The following is an 18,176-nucleotide window of genomic DNA, read 5'->3' as shown; positions in this document are numbered from 1 at the left end:
TGGAGGCTTTTTTGAGGTGTGGTACAAAGAGCCAGAGTTCCAGAATTCACCACCCCAGCTCACCTGTGTCTCCCTCAGGGGCGAACAGAGGTGGATCCTTGAGCTGCTCCAATAATGACATTCTGGAAGAGTCACGTCAACCTCTGTGCCTCAGCCTAGAGTCTGGGGAGAGGAGCCCCCCATGAGGCGACTGCTCGCAGCCCCCAGAAGTTGGTTAAGAACTATAGGGTGATTTGGATTTGTAAGTTGTCCTTCAATTTTGCTAGTGATTTCTGTAAATAATGGCCAGGAGATCTGACAGGTCTGGAGGTGAGACTGAAGTGAGTCATTGCCGGTGTCAGCATGTGTGTGCCAGTGTCTCCCAGCTCAGGCTGCAGAGGAGTGTAAGAGAGGGTGACTCATTCATTCTCAGAAGCCTGTTCTTGGTTACCTTTCCCTGAGTATTTTGTGGTGGTGTTGAGGTAACTCATTTTGTTCAGAAGCAGAACTTCCCCTTACTGCTACTCTACGAAACCATGTTTCATTAAAGGGTTTTCTTCCTCCAAAACTCTATTAGCTGATGCATTTTTTTAAGAGAGAGTTTCTTGGGAGAACTACTGGAAAGAAGAGAATACAAACATATTGTTTTAGTCCTGTTCTTGCTCTGCTATAAAGAACTACATGAGACTGGGTAATTTATAAAGAAAAGAGGTTTAAATGGCTCACGGTCTCACAGTCTGTATAGGAAGCGTGGCTGGGAAGGCCTCAGGAAACTTACAATCATGGCGGAAGGGGAAGCAGCCTACGAAATTTCACAGAGCTCCAAGGCCAGGAATTGTGGGGAGGAAGCAGGACTTTCAAAAAGAAAAATTAGGTCTCTGCTGCTAACCAGAAATGCCCAGCCAGGCCTTTGAGGTCTCAATGCCAGTCAAGTTTTCAAACAAATATACTTTCCAAATATACATTTTGTCTGACAAGAAAGCATTTTAAGTTGTGGCAACAGAAATGCGAGAGCTGAGGCAAAAGAGGTGGGCATGCAGGAGGAAGTGAGAACAGCTTACCTGCTCCTGTGGGCAGGGCCCAAAGGCCCCCTCCAGGGCCCCCTCTGTCAGGGCTGGCAGTCTCAGGCTTGCTAGGATGGTTTGCCCCCAGGGTCCTGGGCAGGCAGCAGGATAAGCGAGGTCAGTAACCCCATGAGTACTGACCACAAGGTCAGGGCGTTTGAGAGAAAATGGAGACAGGATTGTCTCGTTCACTTATTAGTAGGCATTTGTCATATACCAGGTAAGGAAATAATCCTCCCATTGTCAATATAGCTTAATCCTTGTGTTGTCTATATGTCTTTCGAGGCTTGCAGGGGAGGGAAGTGCTTTGTCAGAAGAAATCCCTTTTTGGAGATAAATGCAGATGCACCTCCTTTTACACAATGGGCATGACCCTTAAAATGAAGTGTGTCTCACACATGATATTCAGGGCAGCAAGGAAACTTGCCTTTTCACATAGTCCTCCTAGAGCTTTTGAGGACATCACTCCTTAGGTGGGTTTTGTGTAAATTGAGTTTCCGTAAAGGTTTTTCAGCAATTTGCTTGGTTTCCAAAATAGCAACAAATACTATTCAGTAAAGGCAAGGAGGTGACAATCCTTAGTGCCTCAAGTCCTAGCCATCTCTGATGATCAATACTCATGGGATCTTCACTTCCTTGTTATTACTGCCTTCCCAACTGCCCTCTACCAGCCTGGTAACTGAGATGACCACAATTTTTAAGAAAAGAAAAAAATCCAACCACCTTAAAGCATTTAAAATTCAAATAAGAATTAGAAAGCAGAGTTCTGAGAACAAGGTCAAAAGAAGGTCTCTTTCAGTTGTATGAAAGTGTCACAGTTAAATCCTCGTGAATAGAGGAACCCAAGCACTTCCATCCCTCAGACAGGTTGAGAGTATGGAGCATAACTCTAGAACCACCCAAAAAATAGGATTTAGACAACTTCAATTTGGCCAAAAAAAAAAAAAAATGCAACTAACTGAGGCATGAAATTCACACTGTGGAAAAGAAGAAATCATAAATTCCCTCCCTGATGCTAAGTCGCGTTCAGGCAAAAGCGAATTTTCTGACAGTGAATCAACCACTAAAAAAAGCTGCTTGCAGCACAGGGCACAGAGCAGACTTCTCAAACACTGGTGCTTATTATTCTGCTTCCAGCCTTTATTTCTCCTACCCCTCCCCTCTGAAAGCCTCGCTCAAATACAGCAATCCATCCACAGAAGAGCTACGCCTTTCCAAGATTAATTACAAGCAGGGGCCACGTGTCTGGGCTGGATGTGTGATTGATCCTGCAGGAGGAAATGCAATGGGAAGCTAATGAGAAGCTAATGCTGCCTTTTATCCAGTAAGCAAAGTTCAGAGATGTTTACATTCTGCTAGTTAAGCAAGACCTAAGATGAATGGACTGTCTTCTCAGCATGAATTCTCGCCAAGGCAACACATGCATGTGTCTCAGAGGACCTCACCTGGGCCACAGAGGCCAGAGGGTCAGAACTCCTAATTTTGCAAATAGCTTGATTCCATCATGTTTTAATTAGCAAACTGATTGTATTCAAGAGATTGGTGAATGAAAAGTAGATTAAGATCAGTGCAGCAGAACTGGGATATATAGGGTTAGAATTGGGATGTATAGACCAGTGGGAGGTGTGGAGACTAGATAGGGGTCCTTGCAGCTAATTCTGTAATTGGCAGGCAAGAGAGTACTCTTAGCACACCCGATGAAATGTGCTAAGATGCTGGAATTTCCTAATTTTTACAGAAAAGAAGTCTTGTTTTTTGCTATATCCTCCCCCCAGGAGAAAAATTAAAAACTGAGTACTAGATTCATCAAAACAATCAGAGGAGGAGGAAAATATTTCATGTGGCATAGCTATACCTTGGAAAAAATAAATGACAAAGAGAGTTGGTAATTCAGGAGGTCCACCCCCGACTCTGATGCCCAGCAGCTGAAATGGCATCACACCAAAGATGTGTTGTGTAGCCCTATAGCCTGGAAAGCCCCTGGTCTCTATGGCCACTTTCTAGCTATGACTTTGGGTAAGCTAATTGTCATTTCCAAGCTTCCAATTCCTTAAGTGGGAAATTGGTAAAACAGTACTATTTCAATTAAAGAAGATAATGGGCCTGGTACCGTGGCCCACACCTGTAATCCCAGCACTTTGGGAGGCCGAGGTGGGTGGATCACGAGGTCAGGAGATCGAGACCATCCTGGCTAACATGGTGAAACCCCGTCTCTACTAAAAATACAAAACATTAGCTGGATGTGGTGGTGGGTGCCTGTAGTCCCAGCTACTCTGGAGGCTGAGGCAAGAGAATGGCATGTACCTGGGAGGCGGAGCTTTCAGTGAACCGAGATCGCGCCACTGCACTCCAGCCTCGGCGACAGAGCGAGACTCCGTCTCAAAAAAAAAGATAATGAACGTGAAGCATCCAGGCTGGTAACAGGAACATAGTACATGCTCAAGTCATGATAAGACTATTTGTTAGACGTTCCAGTAGCACCTGGGAAAAGCAGGAGGGAAAGGGCAGTGTTCAGTGGCTGGGTTGGCAAGGGAAGCATACTGCTCTTTTGTGTAGCAAAATACTTTTCACACAGAGGGCAAAAATCCTGTCCTGACACTTCTGACACCAAATAGGTTTAATGTCCTCCCCTCACAGTTACCATAATGATGTCTAGGCACTCACATCAGGATGCATATTCAGCTCTGTCCAAACATGGGACTTTCAAGTCTATACATGCACACCATCATCTAAAAACCACTCATAAGTCTTAGCAAGAATTAGACTAGACTAAGACAAAAAGGACTGTATGGAGCTGAAGGCTATTTGGAGCAAGAAATCAGCCAGGGTGAACTGTGGTTTAACAGCAGTGAGCACCGCCTCATCTCTAGAGTCTGTGTTGGAAACCAGGCCCCATGCTGGCAGCTTTCCCTCCCCAGTCCCACATAACTCTCACAACATCTACATGAAGGCTGTGGGGAGATGAGGAAGCAGATGGATGGAGAATTGGAGAGGGAAACCCAGGTGCTTTGCAGGGGCTCCATAACCATAATGGCCATTATTTATGGGGCACTTACAGTGTTCCCAGCGGCATGCCATGCACCTCACATGTACTTTATTTAATCCTCACAATAACCCTGCTGTGTAAAACCAAGTCTCACCATTGCTAATGTGGGGATTGTAAGAGTCTCACAGGTCAAGTTACTTGCCCAAAGTCACACAGCAGCAGGCCTAGGACTCAGGCCCTGGGGAACCTAATCACACTCCCAGTGCTTATACCCCCAGAATGCATCCTCACATCCACCAAAGGCTACCAGGGTAACATAGAGACCAGCGGGAGGCATGGAGACTAGATAGGGGTCCTTGCAGCCAGATTTCTGTAATTCGCAGGCAAGAGAGTACAGTTCACGTCTGAAGACCCTAAAAGATATGCCCATGTGGAATTTTACCATGTGCTCTGCCTGTGTACTATGCAAATGGCAGTGAGTTTTGACAAATTTCCCAGTCTATGCTAATATCAGCTTACATTTACCCACTACCTGCTATATGTGTACCAGCACTGTTCTGAGTGACTGACATGTATTAACGCAGAATCCTTACAACAATCCTGTGTGGCCGGTGCTATGGTTATGCCTATTTTACAGATGAGCAAAATGAGGCCAGAGAGGTAAAGCAACATGCTTAGTGTCACAGAGGTAGAAGTGGTCCAGCTGGGATTTGAACCTGAGCAAATGTGCCTATAAGGCCCACCCATGCTCTTACCCGCACAGGGACACGAACTAGAAGAGCAACACACTGTGGGGCCTGGAGATTCGGCTCCTCCGTGTGTCAGGTGAATACCTGACACAGGCAACTGCAGGAAGGGATATGCCTCATCTAACAATTCATGTTAACGATTCCACTAAGCCTTAATGAGGACAGCACCAAAGACAAGTGACAGGTATGCTTTCCATTCAACCATCCTCAAGCCCTTCACGTCCTTTGTGGTAACTGTGAGGGTGGAACGTTAAACCTATTTGGTGTCAGGACAGGACAGGATTTTCCAGCCATGGAAAAGAGATGTTTAGCTGATCTTCCTGTTTTAACCCTTTTCACTTAGCACATTCAGCTGACGCTGGGTGGGGCTGCCAGAAACAGTTTGGAGGCATGCTGAGTGCCGTGACATCCTTGTCTGAAAGACATGGCCGCTGGCTGGCGTCCAACACTGTGGTTGACTTTCAAACCATTTAATTGAAATCATTTTTTTAAAAGGAGGGGTAGGTGCCAGAGTAGGAGAAAGATCTTGGCAAAACCTTATATGCACTTTTTCCACCATTGGATTGACCAGACAGGGCCACAAAACTGATACAACAGGATTAGCAAAATTGCATTGTTGGACATAGGCACAGCGTGACAGGTGCTACAGCAAAGGCATTTGGCAGGATTAACCTGCCAAGGATAAAGATGTAGCAGACAAGGGGCTGAATTAATGGACTGGCATGACTGAAGCAGGGAAATCTATTTGCATGCGATATTAACTGTGCTAATAAACTCCAGGCTGAGCTCGGCAGGCCGGGCAGCCTCTTTGAACCAGGGGTTTTATTTTTCACCTAGAAGGCTTCTGCCAAGATAGGCTAAAACAAACATGCTTTACAGGTTGCCTTTTGGTTTTTTTGCCATCATCTTAAAGTAGACATGCTGTCTTAAAGGCCTACAACAACATGTGTGCTTTACTAAACCATGTAGAATGATCCTAATACCTCAGAATTTGGAAGCCAAAATGTCCTCCATTTAGAGGGTGATTGTCTATGAAAAAGCAGTGAAGAAATATAGATACAGCACACTCTGGAAAACACCTGTTTGGGATAGGTTGTTTTGTCTGAGTTTTATATTCTGATTTCCTGAAAGTCAGGGTGGGTCTGGAGTGAGCAGGCAAGATGCCCAAGATACAGAGTCTCAGGAAGCACCCATGGTCTAGCTCAGATGAGAGCAGGATCAGCACGGAGGGTGCCTCTCTCCTCTCGCCCTGGCCCCATCCTGGCAACAGCATAACATCCACCCATTCAAAACCATGAGTGGACTTGAATACACTTCACACTGACACTAACTGCACTGCTGAGTGTTGGGAGGTGGTCCAGGAAGTGTTGTAAGAGACTGAGGAAGGGAGCCAGTAAAGGTTATCCATCAGGTTACTGCTGCTGGCACATGCGGACCTCTGTGAGCTGGTGTAGGACACATCTCAGGGTTATCCCACCCAGGGGGCCAGAGAGCCGGGTGTATACCCACTAACTCCTGTCCGTCACTGGTTGATGCTCCTTGGGAATGTTAACTCCTTGGCACTCAGCCGGCCCACATGCAGCCTGAAGACCCCCACTCTGGCAGGGGTCTGGACTGGGAGTTTGGGTGGCCATGGAGATGCAGAAATGCACTTAATATGGCAAAATATTGGAACTTTCTGGACATTCTGATGATTCATAGGGGACACAAAGAACAGATTTTTACTATCATGGTGTCCTTACACCCCCTGCTTTGCAGGAACTCCTCATGGAATGGAAGCACATCCAGGCTGAAGGCCCCTGTGTTCCAGGTGCTGTGTGAGTGCTGACCTGCCAGGTGACTCCACGATGGCTTCCGTCCTCAGGGTCACCATCAACTAAGACAGACTGAAGATGTAAGTAGTAATGGAAGGACACAAAAGGTACAAGAGTCAGAGGCCAGGCCAAGAGTGCAAGCTGAGCAAGGGGCAAGGAAGGCCTCCTTGATGGCTAGCTCCAGAACTGGGACTGCAGAACGAGGAATTTTCTGGATAGAAAGGGGTGTGGGCCTTCCATTCAGGTTCAGATCCACAGAAGCATGCACACGTGGTATGCTGGGGCACCACTGCACCACCGGGGAGGGTCATGCTGGAAAAGAGGCTGCAGGATCTGGGACTCACTCTATCCTGGGGCAATGGGGAGTTTAGGAGAGGGTGAGTCAGATCAGCGTGAAGTTAGCCTAGAGTCAGGAAGATGAGTTAAGAGGTCTGACAGTCTATTGAAGTAAAATTATTCATTACAGAATAGCACCATGTATGTTTCTAAAATACTTGGTGCCGTATTTATTCTCCTGAGGGATTCATCTGAGCACTTAGAAAAGAATATCTTGGCCATTGAGTCTTGGTTGAAATCGTTCGTTCATCCAACCAGTATTCATCAAGCATCTCCCACATGGCCAACGCTGGGAATCCAGTGGTGAAGTTGGAGGAGACTTCACTCACATGCCATGAGAAGTACAAGGAAGAGGACCAGATACCTGTAGAGCATGTTACAGAGGAGTCAGGTCTGGTCTGGGGTTGGAGGTCCAGGAAGTGACTGGAGTTGAAGCTTGAAGGAGTTGGTATTCAACATGCAGAACTGGGAAAAAGGCATTCCAGGCAGAGGAAGCAGCTTGTGTGAGGGCCCTGGGGTGGGAGGGAGCATGGTTCATTTGAGAAGTTAAGAAAGCACAGAGAGTAAGGAGGAGAATAGGGAGGGTTAGGGGAAGAGGGGGTAGGGCCTGTGCCAGGCCTGGCCCTGCCCTTTAAGGTGCCAAGTCCTTGCAAGCATTTGAAGTTAAAACATGATGGCCATTTATTGATGATTTATTGATCTCTCTGTATCCGCTTGGGTACTGGTGGATTCTCGACAGAACCACAAAGTGGAGTTGGCTGCAGATGAGTCTGTTCATGGCCTCAGCTTCTCACCTATTCCTGAGTCATCTTTTGCCCCTCAGACACAGAGATGGGATAGCGCCAGGATGTGGGTTTGTGTTGTCTAATTTCTTGGAGTTTGTACAGGTTTCACCTGGTGCCAGCGTGACCTTCCCATGTACCCTCTTGGTCAGCAACTTTTTACAAGGAGTTAATCCCACTTTCTGGAACTTGCTGATTCTCAAAGTGAGTGGTTATTGGTCCTCAAGACAGTCCACAGAAATTTCAGCCCCATGGGAAAGAAAAAATTCCAGGTTTCTACCTGATGCTTGGAAAGCCAGCCATGTTAACTTAGTCAACACCAATGCTCATCAAATACACACATTTATCTAGTGTTCCCAACCTAGATTCTCGGCCTGGGATTCCGTGGGCCAGAGGCCCCAGTGTAGAGATTATAGCCTAATGTCCCAGCAGAGAATCTTTGATTGCAGATAGGAAAAATCCAGACATTTCTGAACTCCAAGACCACGGTGATTTACGTGGCTTGGTGATAAGCTATGATTGATAAATTACTCAAAGTTTCTGCTTCCCCCAACTCTGGCAAGAACTTTGGCAGAACTTCTATGCCATATCCAGTACTAGGAAGTTGCCAAGTTTATGTCCTTAAAATAAAGTGGGTTCCAAGATAGATGGCAGAAAGTGGGAAATGTGATTTTTCTTGATTGGGTAACTAAGAACCACACAGCATGCGGGAGCCATTTTGGGCCAAAGAGCTGTTCATTTAAAGTGTTTATTGACACCTGGAAATAGGGTTTAAACTTCAAATGCTATTTTCACATCAAGTTTATGCTATATAATTTCATAATGGTGATAAAATCCAGGCAGCCACCAAAAGGAGAGTTCCCAAGTGATCTTACTACTGGGTTTCCCTAGTACAGACATTCAGGATCCTGGACCAGCTGAAGCCAGGGGAGGAAGCGCTGGCGCTGAAGCCAGCACCATCAGCTGGTGGGTCACTGGCTGACGGAAAGGCAGGCACCGTGATGGTTAAGTGTGTCCATGTTGGCTACCTGATTTCTTTTCAGCCAGTCTCGGCTTTGGTTGGTTTGTTTGACTGCCTCAAATCCTCGGTGGTCACCCTTATTTTTTTATCTGGAATGCGTTCCCCACTCTGTAGAGGACTGAGTCAGGGAGATTGCTGTGCATCCTTGAAGGGTTCCATTTTGACCCTGATCATCCTCAGTAGACATGGAAGCTACTCCAAGCATGGCCTTGGAGGTTTGGGGACCCTGGACAGCATACAAATTGAGAGGTGAGGGAAGCCGAGGGAAAGAAATTACTCAGAATATGTAGTAAGAACCATGTCTGGTTTCTGTGTTTGGCAACACAATAATGGGATTCCTTGCATTTCTCCCAGAAAAGCATTGGTGGGGAAAAAACTTTGTTCTGGGAGGTGTGGTGATCATCAAATACTATGAAGGCCCACATTGGACATACTTAAGCTGTGGAGGGCTGTGTTTCCCTTTAAGCATTTATTGAAGGCAGATCCGCTTCCCAGAGAAATACCAACGCACAGGTAAGTTTGTGTTCAGGACCCAGGACTCCTTGGATCCATGGATACCCACCCATGACCCCTATGGGATGAGGAAGTTCACAAAAGGCACAACGAAAAAAGTCTCTCAGGTGGGGCTAGGGAGGGCAGTGAAATGTTGGCATATGCTTGCTTCCCCATTCTCACTTCTGGCTGTTCTCTGTCCTCTCTCCACCTCCTTCTCCAGCGGCAGCAGCACAAAGGCATCTCTACGCCCATCGGCCTGCCCGAGAGACCTCCCCGGCATGGTGTGGTGGGGCAGCTGGTGTTGTGAATCAGGCCGTTGCCAATCAGAGAACGGCTACTTCACAACACCAGGGCCACACCACACTACAGGCAGCATTCCGGCTCCAGAACCCGCAAGGGCGCCCTCTGGCGAGGCAGCTACACTCGCCGCAGAGGACCCTCGGCTCCAAAACCCAGGCACGCGGCTTTCCAGTTCTGGGCTGGCTGCTGCAGCTCCCCTACAGACACTGGCCTCCTGAGGCTGCTGTTTATCCACCAACACAAATGCTCCACTTTTAAAGAAAAAGACACTCCTGGTAACATTAGCTTCCTACAGAGAAAATGGTGCTACCAGGTTTCCCACTGTGAAAATGAAGTTATGGGCCATCAGGAGGGTTAAGCGCCACTCAACTGAACATTGAGGTGCCAAAGCACACAGTGGTTGCAGAGCTGGGACTTTTGTTTTGATACTTGGTGATGGTAGCTTTGAATAGGGCAAGGTAGAGGGAAGGGAGGACCTAGTAATAGGACGGTGGCCTCCTGGAGAGAGGAAGGCGCTTTGTAGCCACATATACAGGTAATGCATCTACTTCCTAGATGGTCCCAGGGTCCCTGGAAAGCAAACGCCTTTCTTGGCCGGGGAGAGTTCTACAGCTGTCCATCAGCGCATGTCCCAGTGACCTGAGGGCTGGAGGAGAACCAAGCACGGGATTGTTCCTAGGGCACTGATCTGCCAGACACTCCATCAAAGGTAATACTTCCCATCACCTGTGCTGACAGATGGGCTTCCTTTCCCGAGGTCCTTACAGCCGTGGACCCAGCAGAGCTGGAAAACTAATCTAGGTCTCTAGAGTTGGAGTAGTATTTTGTGCCTAACTTAAATCTTATATGTGACATCACCATTTTTCAGAGCTCAAGCAAGAGTTTTCAAGATAGAGTGGCTGGGTTGGCTAGTGTCCTTTCCAAAACGCTAATAAAAAGGAGGATGTTCCTCTCTCTAGCTTTCTACAGGACAAAGATCCAGAGCCACTCTGATTAACTCAGGCCCAGTCTATAGTCTGTTTGCATAGGGTCCTTGCTGCTCTGAAAACCAGAGAGATGGATAAAAACAAGCACCATGCAAACCCTGCATAGCACCCAGGTTTCATAGAGCCTGAGTTAACCAGAGCCACCTGCATCTGTATCACCTTACAATTCTGGAGGGTGAGTCTACTTCTGTAAAGTTCTATCCCTCACTCCATCCCTATATCGTTAAGGGCATCTCTGAAATTTGTACTAAATTATGTTTAGGGACAAATATCTTCAAAGTAAAATAGTCCCAGTTTTCAGAAAGGGCTTCTTGCCGTCTCCTAAGAATTCATCCAGTTACCAACTCCCCTACCACCAACAGAGTCCAAGCTAGAGCCACTCATGGTGTGGTCCACGGGCAGCAGCTTCAGCATGTTGGAAAAGCAAGATCCCAGGGACCACCATGCACCTGCTCCATCAGAATCTCCAGTGGCCAACTCAGGGAGCATAGCCAGACCTAATCTCTATAAGGAATGTTTTTAAAAATTAGACGGGGGTGTGGTGGCACACACCTGTAGTCTCATCAGCTACTCAGACAGCTGAGGTGGGAGGACCTTTTGAGCCCAGGAGTTTGAGGCTGCAGTGAGCAGAGATTGTGCCACTGTACTCCACCTTGGGTAACAGCAAGACCCTGTTTCAAAAAAAAAAAAAAAAAAAATCTCCAGTGGGGACAGCAAGCTGGGCAGGAACTATGTTACAGGCACTCCAGGGGATGCTTCAAAACCACTTCCACCCCTTTTGGGTCTCCCCACAACCTCTCCAGCTTCCATTTCACCCTTATCTCTTCCACATGTTATAACCAGAATGATCTTTTCAAAATGCACCCCTAAATCATGCAGATGCCTCTCATTCCTGGCCTTATAACTGCTTAAAGGGTTGTCCTCACGCTAACTTCAGTGGGACCCGTCAATGACATCCACTCCCCTCCCCATCCTTCTCCCTTTTTATAAGATCCCTCTGGCCCCTGCCCCAGGGCCTTCGTTCAGCTCTACCCTATCTAGAAGGCTCCCAGCTGCCTCCAAACTCCCATCATTGATGCCTGACCATCCTCCAAGTTTCAGACAGAGCTAACTCCCACTACCCAGAAGGCCAGGTCAGGTAACAGCTCTCCTATGCACTCAGCACGCTGAATTCCATCCCTTCAGAGCATTCATCTCATTTTGTCATTACTCATTCATTAGTGGGGATCTTTGCTGAATCTGTGTCTTTCCCACTGGCCATAAGCTCCTTGAGGGCAGGGATATTCAGCTTCATTCACTGCTGTACCCTCCAGCCTAGTTCAGTGTCTGGCACTGAGTAGACGCTGAATAAATCTGTTCAATGAATTGATGAGCACAGCCCAAGCCCAGTGTCCTTCAAGGTCAGACACTCTTGCTATTTGTTGAAGCCCTGGGTCTTTGTTTCCTTTCAGTGGCATCATCATTAATAGCAGCAGGCAATTACAGAGTAGAAACTGTGCCAGGCACTGCCCTGAGCCCTCCATGTACATTTAGCCATGTACTCGGTGCCTCCATTTCCTCCTCATAAGCAGGCAGGTCATGTAACCACCCTATCAGGTGAGTACCAAGACCACACCATCCCTATTGTTGGTGATTGGTGTTACTGCTGTTTAAACTCAAGCACTCTGGCCCCAGAGTCCATGTGCTGAGCCACTGCTCCCTGCTGCTGAGGAGCCAGCGTGAAGGGGACAAAGCTGATGACGGAAGTCCAGGGCCGTTCCCAGGGACTGAGCAAAGCCTTCTCTATTCTCAGAGGCTTCCACTCTGGTTCCTTAAACCAGGTAGACCAGGCAGTGTTCTCTCCCTTTGTGCATTTGTAGATTCTAACCTTGTTTAAAGCACTTCATAATGGAACCTGATTAAAATATAAAATGGGGTCAAGTCCAGAGAGAGAATGAGAGAACCATTTAAGATCCAGAGGATGCTCTACTTAATTTTGGTATTGAGCTGCTGAATTCATTTGAAGTTTGCACAGTGACCTTCAGAGGTTAAGACTGCAAAGGCAAATTGTGCTCCCCACCCACCTCACCCCACCCCTGCCCAGAACTCTTTCCTCAAGGCTAGCCTAGGGGAGCACAACCTTAGGCTGCCTCCCCTGCATGCTTAGATCCAGCCGGAGCCCCCCCCCAGCTGGGCCACAGACCTCCATCCACATTGTGGCTTCTTTTCCAAAGTGCATTCACCTCATTGAGAACAGCCTCTCCCCTCCTGAACATTCCAGATCTTCCACTCAGGCTGACTTAATGCCACCTGGCCAGAAAAAAAAACAGTGTCCATTCCCCCTTTTCTAAAACCTTGATTTTGGGATCATTTGAACCTCTGAGTTTAGAATCACTGTATTTTAACTTCCTTGGGATCCTACCTTTGCAGCTAGCCACATTCCAAATTATAAGACTCTCTCTGGAAGCCTGTTGTAGACAACCAAAAGCCCTGCTGATGTAGGGAGCTCGCCAGACACACACTTTTATACTCACCACCTTGTCTTAAGCTGGTTACCATCTGCTGACCACAGTCAGCTCTTCTGGGAAAAGCTGGGTTTGGAAAAGGAGTTCCCCGAATGTATTTAATATCAAATGGAGCAATGGTTCTCAAAGTGTGCTCCCTGGAGCAGCAGCGGCACCAGCATCTCCTGGGAACGCTTTAGACACGCACATCCTCCAGCCCCACCCACCCCTGCTGAGTTAGAAGCTCTGGGGTGAGGCCAGTGCACTCAAGTTTGAGAACTACCAAAATAGATTAAAAGATGGGGGAGAAAACCCCTCAAGTATCAAAGGTTAGAAGGCCACAATAGTGAAGCATCTGTCCCTACCATTTGTAGAATGTGGAAAGTTTAGGGTGTTTACTACTGTATGTTGAACAATGATTCTCTTAAAACTTCTGTGAATTGTAAAAGTAAATTCCTAGGAATGCTGGGCAGTGATAACCTGAATCTCCCATTTTCACCTGCGTACACATGCCCAGAACATCCTTTTCTCCTTCACAACAGGGAAGTTGGAAGGTAAAAGTTATTTTTCTACTAATATAAAGTCTTAGATTTTTATTTACTAAATTCTTAACACAGTACATGGCACAGTTACCTTTTAAAGGCTTTCCATTTCTTTAATCTGAGCCCACAGCAACCCCATTTTAAGGAGAGGAACTAGAGCCAGAGAGATTTAGGAATCAGCCTGTACCTCAGGGATGAGAGACGTTACTTGCTGGAGCAGAGATTTGAGCTCGGCAATACTCCCAGACCCACACTTGCCCTTGCTTTTGATTTTCTAACTCCCTAATGAACAAGTGGGGATCACAAAAGTCAGCTGTGCCCAGCCTAGAGCACCTGTTTCTGTCTGCGCAATGAAAAGCCATTTGATTGGCAGTCAACTTGGAGAAACCTTGACCCTAAAAGATAATGCCATAAAGACCAAACACACTGGGCGGTCATATCATTTCAACTTGACAAATTTGTCGTACTTTTTTCTCGAGGCGGACTTCTTTTTTTGCTAGTGGCAGGGGTAGATTTCCTTGTTTTGCTGGTAATTACCGCCGTTTACCTTAGACTTCATAGGTGGTTTTTAATGTATTCCTTGTGAAAGCCATAGCCAAAGACCTTTTCAACCCCAAGCATCTGTCTCTTAGTAGGTACTGGCTTCAGGCAAGTGGCTTCTCTCATTAAGAAAATATAGTCATTTGAGTGTTTGTCATTGCTACCAGGGAAGTGTTGCTATGTACTCCATCACACCAACTGCACTGAGACTATCAGGAAAGCTTTGGGTGCCCTCCCCAGGAAAACTGCACATCACTCTGCTGCCATTTCAGGAAAAGTTTACGGGTCTCAAGGACAGAGTTGAGGTCAAAAAATTTCACCTTCATGTTAATTTTTATGGATTTTTTAAGGGTGGGGGGAGGCGAAAAGATTCATTTCACCATTCCCTTTGTCTTCTTAAAACTCAGAAGAAACCTCACAGACCAATGAGAGAGTTTGAAATAGCTATTTTAAGAGGCATAGCAGAAAAGAATTTTGATAGAAAAGTAGAGCAAAATAAGCAGTAAAACCTCATCCCTAACATTCTCCAGCTGCCTGACATCCTGGTTCAGTTCCAGAGACTTGGACCACTGCTCCCTAGTTCCAGGGGGTGGCACAGGAGCCAAAAACGAGACCTGAGGCTCGGGCCCAGTGGAAGATGAAACTTGGGAGCAGCCTCAGCTCCGGGAATCCTCACTTCCTGACACAGCAGGTTTGGGTGCCGCAGAGCCCAAGGCTAGACGCCTGCCAGCAGTCCATCACTCACGGTCTCAGATGAGTGACATCAAGGTGGAGCCCACTGAGGTGAAGAAAGGAGCTGTGAGGGACACCTGCAGCCTGCTGCAGAAATGTCTGCCCCCCCCCCCCCCCCGCCTTGTCCCACTGCAGCTCCATCTCACAGTTGGAGAAGCGGAAGCAAAGCAACCTGTCCTGGACCACGCAGCCTGGTCCTGTTTCCAGAGCCAGAGGTCTTTGTGCTCTGAAACAAAGACAGTGACCCCATTAACCCACTGGCACTTACTGTGTGCCAGGCACTCGGCCTGTGTTGTCTCGTTGCGGCACAGAGCAGCCCTGGGAATGGAAGCAGTGTCATCATTCCCATTTTTCAGGTGAGGCACAGGCTCAGAAAGGTCAAGAAACTTGCTCGCGGTCTCACAGCTGGTGAGTAGGTTGTCAGACTCCAAAGATGTGTGCTGCTAACCCTGCCCAAAGGGACTTCATCCTCCTCCCTCCTTCCCAGGCAGTTCTCCCAACCACCCGCCAACAGGCAACGTAGGTGTGATTGCCTTCAAAGTGTTCTACTTGCCTTCAAGCTTGAAGCACTGGAGACTGAGGGAAGAGAGCACTGGAAGTGGAGGAAGAAAAAAGAGCTGTTCCCTCCGAGGTTGTTCCCTCGTGCCTGACTCGACTGCAAGAAGCAGGGTGTATATGTGTGTGTGCATAATTGACTTTGTGACCATGAAACTGAGTTAATACTCTTCTGTCTTTGCCTGTTTCTTCTTGTACATCACCTAGAAGAATACCCATTAATGTTTAGAGGCAGAGCACAATAGAAAATAGCACTGTTCAAGGATCAAAAATTTAAAAAGACTGCTGACATACAGCATAGAATGTGAAAGTCCCTGATAATTTTATCCCTAGGGATAACCACTTGCCACTTTTTTACAATTTGAATTTTTTATGATTATAAAAGTCATACACATTTAAGAATACTTCAAAACAAAATAAAAATAAATGCTTCATTGCTCAGGTTACCTTGGTACATGCAAGGTCTGAGACCACATCCACCAATGCAGTTTGCTGCGTGGATTACCAGATCTCCCCACCATTGACCTCGATTTTTTTACTCGGAGAGCAAACAGAATGGGCAAGGGCTGACCTGAAATCCTTTTGAAACACAAGCTGGATCCTAGGGCTTTGACCTCCACTGCTCACTGCCACACGGGATCCGTCTCTGTGCCCCACTCTGCCCCAGCCCCACTGGCCTTCCTGCTGCTGCTCACACAGGCCTACTCCTAAGGCCTTTGCATACTCTGTTCCCTGCAGAGGCCTCTTCCTCTGAACAAATGTGGGACCCATCTCTGCCAAGGCTGGGAAGCAAACAGCCCCCACTTTGCCTTGCCAGCCTGTGTTTGCACCATTCCTGTGGTGGCCTCTCCCAGCTGCTTTCACGTGGGATTTGAGCTCTGGGAAGCTGGAAGTTCGTGGAGTCCACTTCCCTCATTTTGCATATATGGACGATAAAGCCCACAGGCAAGGGCTCTGACAATAGGAAAAATTCCTTCCATTTGGCATTGTGATGCAGAGGCTGTCACAGACAAGCCTGGGAATTTGGGATACATCTTGCTGAGCCTAGAGACAGCAAAGAGCTTCTAGGCTGCCTTCCCTGAGCCCCAGGCCAGGCTCCTCCAGGACACACTTGCATGGCACCGTGTTGTTTAAAACACTGCACACTAATGACTATGCAAAGGATTAACTGAGTTTTCAATATTCTTGTTTTCTACCAAGTGATAAGCTTCAGAAGGACGAGGTATGAGTCCGTTTTGCTCTTTTGCCTTTCCCAGCACATGGCACAATGCCCAGCACATAGTGTTTTGAGAGACAGCTGACTGGCTGTCTCATACAAGGCCCTGCTCTGTTGGGCACAAGGGCTGCTTAACACATTCCTATGCTACAAGAGACAGTGCTCCTCTCCTCCAGGAGCCACAAATAAATTCAGATACTAATGCCAAAAAGACAGCATCAGCTTGGGGAAAGAGTGCCTTTAAGGCACTGTCTCTCTATGGAGGCAGTGTGGAATGATAGGGATGATCTAGGACCTAGAAGAGAGACCTTAGGTCTTACTTGCAGCCAAAAGCCTTCAAACCTGAGCTAGCCAGAACAGTTATGTCAGAATTCTCACCCATGACAAGAAGCCTGGAGGGAGTCCAGGGTTGATGCATTGGCTTAAGGTGTCATCAAAAGCTTAGACTTTACCCTTCTACTGCACCACCCTTATTACCTTGTGGTCACAAGAGGACTACTGCTGTTCGAGTCATCACTTCCACATTCCAGCAGGAAGAAAGGAGAGGTAGAGGGCCAGAAGTATCCCCTTCTTTTATCAGGAGGCATTAGCTTTCCCAGAAACTTCCATGTCCACCCAGCAGACTTCCACTTACATCTTACTAGGCAGAATTCCTATCACTTGGCCACCCCAGCAGTCAGGGAAGCTGGAAAGGTGAGCATTCAGCTATAGAGAGTGGAGACACAAGCAGCAAGGGAAGAACAGGTCAGTAATTGCTGTAGAGTTTCCTGCCCAGCAGCATCTGCCAAAACTAGGTAAATTATTTTTTAACATAATAGTATTTTTGTGGATTTTCTTATTGCAAAAGCAATGCATATACATTGTTACTTTGAAAAATAAAGATTTAAAATCCTCAAGCCCATTACTCAGAAGTGATGACTGTTATTCTTGGTTTATTAGCTTTCTAAATCTTTGTATTTTTTTTAACGTGGGTGGAACCACAATATGGTTTGCTCTGAAATTAGCCTTTGCACTTGGCATTGTGAAAAATCTTTCCAAATCATTAAGTGTTCCCTGCAGAATTACATTTTATGTATTTGTGTTTCATTGAATAAGGTACATAATTTGTTTATTCAGTCTCTTGGTGTTGGGCATGTTTATAAAAGTAAAATGTGAGAAACCAAAACTAGTGATTCTCCTTGTAGCTCAATCTTTGACCCAGATTTTCCCCTTCTAGGAATGTCTTGGAGTATTTGTGGATGTGTACATCTTTAGAGCTTTTGAAACTTCCCACCAAATCGCCTTTCTAGATGAACAGTTCCAATGTACGATCCCAAGAAATGAGACTGCCCATTTCCACCCCCTAAAATTTTCACCAACACTTAAAAAAAAGACTGGGGAACAGGAATGGTAACCTAGCCCAGCCCTCTTGTTTCCCAGATGAGAGAACAAAGGGAAGCACTTGCACAGGACACACGGCATGGCCAGCCCTGGGACCCAGGTGGCAAGATGGAAGGCCAGGCCCCTCCGGGGTTCTCAAGGAGAGACGGACAAGGTCAGAAGACTTCAGGGGCATGATGCCTTGTAGACCGTGGGTGTGTGCAGTCCCTGGTCTGG

The 18,176-nt window shown here is 47.0% G+C and overlaps 1 long non-coding RNA gene across 6 annotated transcripts in view; it reads left to right on the top strand.

Annotated features, from left to right (window-relative positions):
* LOC129483471 (uncharacterized) overlaps nucleotides 1–17,745 on the top strand; it is a 122,822-nt gene extending 105,077 nt beyond the window's left edge. For 4 of the 6 annotated variants that reach the window (XR_008658063.2, XR_008658060.2, XR_010114097.1 and 1 more), the window contains one exon: nucleotides 6,537–17,745. This is a non-coding gene — a long non-coding RNA (uncharacterized lncRNA). Of the gene's footprint in view, nucleotides 1–2,180; nucleotides 2,368–6,536 lie in introns of all 6 variants that reach the window. The other 2 variants (XR_010114099.1, XR_010114098.1) reach the window with 2 other exon arrangements.
* Nucleotides 17,746–18,176: the final 431 nt, after the last annotated feature.

This window comes from Symphalangus syndactylus, chromosome 1 (genome assembly GCF_028878055.3).
Source record: "Symphalangus syndactylus isolate Jambi chromosome 1, NHGRI_mSymSyn1-v2.1_pri, whole genome shotgun sequence".
NCBI lineage: Eukaryota > Metazoa > Chordata > Mammalia > Primates > Hylobatidae > Symphalangus > Symphalangus syndactylus.
Note: the sequence above shows the minus strand (reverse complement) of the source record. Positions and strands in the feature narration are given on the sequence as shown.